This window comes from Trichosurus vulpecula, chromosome 5, assembly GCF_011100635.1.
Source record: "Trichosurus vulpecula isolate mTriVul1 chromosome 5, mTriVul1.pri, whole genome shotgun sequence".
Classification (NCBI taxonomy): domain Eukaryota; kingdom Metazoa; phylum Chordata; class Mammalia; order Diprotodontia; family Phalangeridae; genus Trichosurus; species Trichosurus vulpecula.
Window position 1 is genome coordinate 266,684,703 of NC_050577.1, and position 6,000 is coordinate 266,690,702.

The following is a 6,000-nucleotide window of genomic DNA, read 5'->3' on the forward strand; positions in this document are numbered from 1 at the left end:
CTAAGTCTAAGCATCAATATGTGGAGCTCTCAGAAGCAGGGGGGTATCAGGCTGCCTAGGGAGGGTCAAAATGGCCCAGGTCAGAAGCTTCTGTGCCAATCAGTGATGGAGTTGGACTTAAGAAGAACAAATATGCTTCCAGTTTGGGCAAGATAGGAAGATCCAGTCTCAAAAAAAGACTACTTCTGCACTGGGACACTTCATTTCTTGGTTGACATCAAGAGCTTGTGTTTCCATTTCTACTTCAATGAACAATATGGGAACACAGGTTGTAAAGCTTTGCCATGCAATCTAGCCGTGTTGATTCTGAATATGAAGCCTGGTGGGAAGACAGGGCAGCTAGGTATTGCAGTGGAGAGAACACCAGGCCTGGAGTCAGGAAGACCTGAGACCAAATCTCTCATCAACACTGGGCAAGTCACTTTAACCTGTTTGCCTCATTTTCCTCATCTGTAAAACAAACTGGAGAAAGAAATGGCAAACCACTCCTGTATCTTTGCCAAGAAAACCCCAAATAGGTCACAAAGAGTACGATAAGACTGAAACAACCGAACAACAAAAGGGGACAAACAGTATGGTTGTGAGATTAGAGAGAAGTGGTTGGGGAGGAGCATGAGAGATATTAAAGAGGCAGACTCCTGAAGAGTAGGCGGTAGAAAGAAGGTGTGAGTGAGTATGTTATCAATATTCTATGGGCAGCTAGGAGGCACAGTGAATAGAGTGCCAGGCTTGGGGTTATGAAGACTCTTCTTCCTGAATTCAAATCTGGTCAGCTGTGTAACTCTGGGCAAATTACTTAACCCTATTTGCCTCAGTTCCTCATCTGTAAAATGAGCTGGAGAAGGAAAACCATTCCAGTATCTCTACCAAGAAAACTCCAAATAGAGTCAAGAAGAGTTGGACATAACTTAAACAACACAACAATGGGAGGGCAAGACAATTTCATACCAAAACTGCCCTTTACCTTATAGTACCTGTACAAATTCACCTTGAACCTGCCTATCACCTTCAATCCAGAGTCCAAATCTTTGTGTGGAAAAGGGAACAGACCCAACAGCCTGGAAGTCAAACTCATCCCATTTAAACAAAGGATAAGCAAATAAGGAATATGCATCTCACCTTGTATGTCATTATGCTGAATCTACAGCCATACTCTGATTTGGTCTCAAAGATCAGAAATATTGTTTGGAAGGAAAAGAAATGATCCAGCTTTACTGATGGTGAAATATGAATCCGACCTCTCAGGAGAGAGGTGGTCAAACTACAGGTATGGACTGAGCTGTACATTTTTCAGACATGGTTAGCATGATAATTTGTTTTGCCTGACTGTACTTTTTTATGAGGGGGAGAGAAAAGTATGCGAAAGAGAGACAGTGAGGAGAAACAAAAGAAAAGAGCATCAAGTAACTGAGGTTTCACCTCACATCTAGCAAATTGGCAAAGATAACAAAAAACAGGGTTGGAGAGGCTGAAGAAACATAGGCAGGGCAGCTAGGTGGCACAGTGAGTAGAGCACTGGCCCTGGAGTCAGGAGGACCTGAGTTCAAATTTGACCTCAGACACTTGACACACTTAGTAGCTGTGTGATGTTGGGCAAGTCATATAACCCCAATTGTCTTGCCTTCCCCCCTCCAAGAAAAAAAAAAAGAAAGACAGGCATTCTAATACCCTACTGGTGTAACTGTGAATTGGTTCAACCATTCAGGGAAAGCAATTTGGAATTGTGCTAACAAAGTGAATAAAAAGTGTGTACCCTTTGACTCAGAGGTCCTACTCCTTCCTAGACTATATATACCAGAAGAAGGTCAAAGACAAAAAGAAAGGTAGCATATACACCAAAATATTCACAGCAGCATTCTTATGGCAGCAAGGAACTGGAAAGAAAGTCAGTTAGGGAACTATAAAAACTGTAGTACAGGAATGTCATGAGCCAGAACAGAAAAACAGGATTGTATGTGAAATTGGGTATCTCAATGATGTGTAGCTTGCTTTTCTTTTGTGTACATGAATGTAATGGAATACAGTACCACAAATGATAAATATGAAGAATTCAGAGCATAGGAAGACATATGAACTGCTGCAGAATAAAGAGAACAAGAAAAGTAATGTAAATAATGACTACGAAAATGTGAAGGGAAGGAACAAAAAAAATTCCTGAATGACTTGTAATTATAATGACTGAGCTTGGCCCTGGGGAAGAGTTGAGAAAATAAACTTCCCTTTTTTCTTTGCATAAGTGCAGGACTATGGGTATAGAGTATTGCATATACTGTCAGACATGGCTAATGTGTTGATTGGTTTTGCTGAATTGATTTTTCTTCTCTTTTAATCTTTTTAAAACAATGTTTGTAGACATTTTTCTCTTATCTTCAAATGCTGTCATTTAAAAAAATTTTAACTTAACAAATACTAAATAAGATGATTTTCACATACAAAGTAGAAAAGAAAATGACGCACAAGAAGCCATGATTCTGTCTACTGCTTCTCTCTCCAAGTATACAAACAGAATATGTCATTTTAAAGCTGCCTGCCTTATCTGTGTTTCCTATTGACTTTCCTTCTGCTTTTCTGTGCATTTTTAAAAAATGCTTCAATGACCCTTTTTTCTTATTCCCCCCATTTTGTTAACCCTGTAATTAAGCCCTATCCCCAACTCTCCCCTATCCCAAAACCATCTGAAGGGAAAATAAAACCATAGTATCAAATATGCAAAACAAAACAGATACCCATATTAGCCTTGTCTAAAAATGTGTATCATATTCTGTACTTTGAATTGTTCACCTCACTGTCAAGAGGTGGTAACATGTTTCATCACCACCCTTTGAAACTCTAACTGTTCATTACATCGATCAAGAGTTCTTAAGTCTTAGTTGTTTTTCTCTACAATGTGATTATATTACATTTTCTGTAGGCTCTGCTTATTTCACTCTGGATAGTTCATTTAATTAAAACCATCCCTTTCATCAGTTCTCATGGAACAATATTCCATTACATTCATATACCATAATTTGTCCAGCCATTCAACAATTGATGGGCACCCCTCTCCCTTAGTATCCAGTTCTTTGCATTACAAAAAGAGCTGCTATAAATATTTTTGTACATAAAAGTCCTTTCCCATTTTCTTTAATCTCTTTGAGAGTATAGTCTTAGGAGGGTCTTCTAAAGCATAGGTCCAAATTGTTTTCTAGAATGTGAACAGACCAATTCACAGCTCCAACAACATTGCACTGGTGTTCCTGTTTCCCCTCCATCCCTCCAATGATTGTCATTTTCCTGTTTGGATATTTTTGTCGATGTGATGGGAGTGAAGTGGAATCTCAGTTGTTTAATTGTATTTCTCTAATTATAAGAGATTTGGCACATTTTTTCATATGACAGATAGTTTAGATTCTTTTCCTTTGAGAACTGACTGTTCATATCATTTGACTCTTTTATTTATGGAGGATTGACTCTTGTTCTTTTATATTTGAATCAGTTCCTTAAATATCTTGGATATCAGACCTTTATCAGAAAAACTCCTTGCAAAGATTTTTTTCCTCAGTTAAATATTTCTAATATTAATTGCATTGATTTTGTCTGTGCAAAAAAATCATTTTATGTAACCAAAATTGTCCATTTTATCTTCTGTAATCCTTTCTACCTCTTATTTAGTCATGACTTGTCCCCTATCCATAGATGCAATAGGTATTTCCTTACTTTCTCTTCTAACTTGTTTATGACATGACCTTTCATATCTAAGTCACATATCCATTTAGAACTTATCTTGGTATATGGTGTGAAATATTGGCCTAAGCTTAATTTCTGCCATATTGTTTTCTAATTTTTACACCAGTTTTGTCAAATAGTGATTCCTTAACCCAGAAGTTGAAGGTCTTTAAACTTATTAAACACTATGTTACTATATTTGTTTGTTTCTGTATGTTGTGTACCTAATCTGTTCTGATGATCAACTTCCCTATTCTTTAAGTAATACCAAACAGTTTTGATAATTACTGCTTTGGAACCTAGTTTGAGATAGGTACTGCTAGCTCCCCTTCCTTCTTACTACCCCCACCCCCATCATTTCCATTGAGATTCTTGACTTTTTATTCCTTTTTAAAATTTTTGTTACAAGAGGTGGCTTGAGAGTAAGGGAGAAGTAATAATACACTTGGAAACTGAGGTGATATTAAAACAACTTATCAATAAAAATAAGGTACAATTTAAAAGAATAAAAGACAATGAAAAATCCAACTTTCAAGTGTTTTGTCTTCATCTCTTCATAAGACTAAATTAAAAGTTTCTAATGTTTAGAATGATACTTCCTGTGTATAGTTCTTTCCATGTTACAGAGATAGAGAAGACTGGTAGCAAATGTTGGAGCAAGCTAAAGATCATGAACTGAAGTAACTAATAGGACTTTCCATTTCAAGGAAAATTTCAAAACTATCCTGCACCGATTTCTGAAATGTGCCTTGCCCATGCTCCCTTTGGAGGAAGTTGAAAATCAAGAGACAATACTGAAGAGTCTAATTCAGTAGATGTTCTCCACATCTGCATAGCATATTCCAAAAGCTCCAGGGAGATTCCTAATTCATTCTAGTAAAACCTTTAAAAAAATCAAACTTTTTAGGACTTACACAAAGAACCATTTTTTTTTCAGATTTATTATTTTTTTTGAAATGGAGGACTGGCCACTAAGCCATCTTTCTTCACTAAATAAAAAAATACCCGAAAAAGATTAAATATTCCAAACTAAGGAAAGTCTAAAGAAAGGAAAAGAGATGACTTAAAGGTTTTAGATGTCAGAATCTAACCTTTTACATAAAATATGAACTCCATGGCAACTCTTTTAAGACTTTTGGCAGCTGCAGAACAGTGGTTCATTTGCATTGGGAGGAGTTTCCTCATCTGGAGTCCCCTATAGTAATGAAATCACAGCTCAGGAAGAAAAACCAAAAGAGCTTGTACCACCAGAGTCAGACAAACTTTGGTCAGAACAGTCTCTGAGTCTTGTGTTCCAGGGCAGAGGGAAACCCAGAAGACTACTGAAAACTACCCATGTTCTAACTCGTAAATGATTGTTTTCTCTGTTTGCAGCAGGGAGGAAAAATCCTGAGCACCTCACAAACTCACATACGGTAGAAAATTGGGTCCCTGCGAGACAGAGAGAGAGAGATAGAGAGATAGAGATAGAGAGAGAGAGAGAGGGAGAGAGAGGGAGAGGAGAGAGGAGAGAGGGAGAGAGAGAGAGAGAGAGAGAGAGAGAGAGAGAGAGAGAGAGAGAGAGAGAGAGAGAGAGAGCGCGCGCCCCCGAGCCCTCAGCTGGGCCAAATTTTCCTCTTTAACAAAGGCCACTAGCCAGAAGTATTACAAGCACTTCTTTTTTGTTTCATTCTGAGACTGACTGCTTCTCATTCAAGGAACAAAAGGTGATGAATCAGCACCAGAGGCATCACAGGAGGGTAAAAGGTGACCTAGTTGAAGTTTATTGGAAGCTGCCAAAGATTTTTAATTCGAGAACCTCTTTTTCTGTCTCTTCTTCTGACCCAGGGCCCTGTATGGGTTTCTCAGCCTTTATAGAGAGAGGTCTGTACTAGAAAAGTGCATGGGGAGCTGAAAAGCAATTTGGTTTCTTGGCTGCAATATTGGGGAGGGGAGAGTGTAAGAGCAGGAGAGATCATCTAAGAACTTTACGCCCTCTGCTAACTGGAGCTCTACTTTCCAAAGGAGTTGTCTGTGCCTGTTGATGAAGATATGAGCTATCTTCCGTCATGACACTCCAGGTCACCTTTGGTGGAAATGTTCCAGATTGGCCCCAGTGGTAGCCATATAATTGCCAGTTGCTGGTTAGTGCAAGGGGAGCTATTGTATAAGGACAGACTTTCATGTTACCTACTGATAGGGAAGAGAAGGGGAGAAGGAAAAGATGCATTCCAGAGCAAAGTTGGCCCAAGAGCAGCTGAAAGGAGAGATGGGGGCTAAGAGTACCTGGGCCTCAAAAGCCATAACACTAAAGGA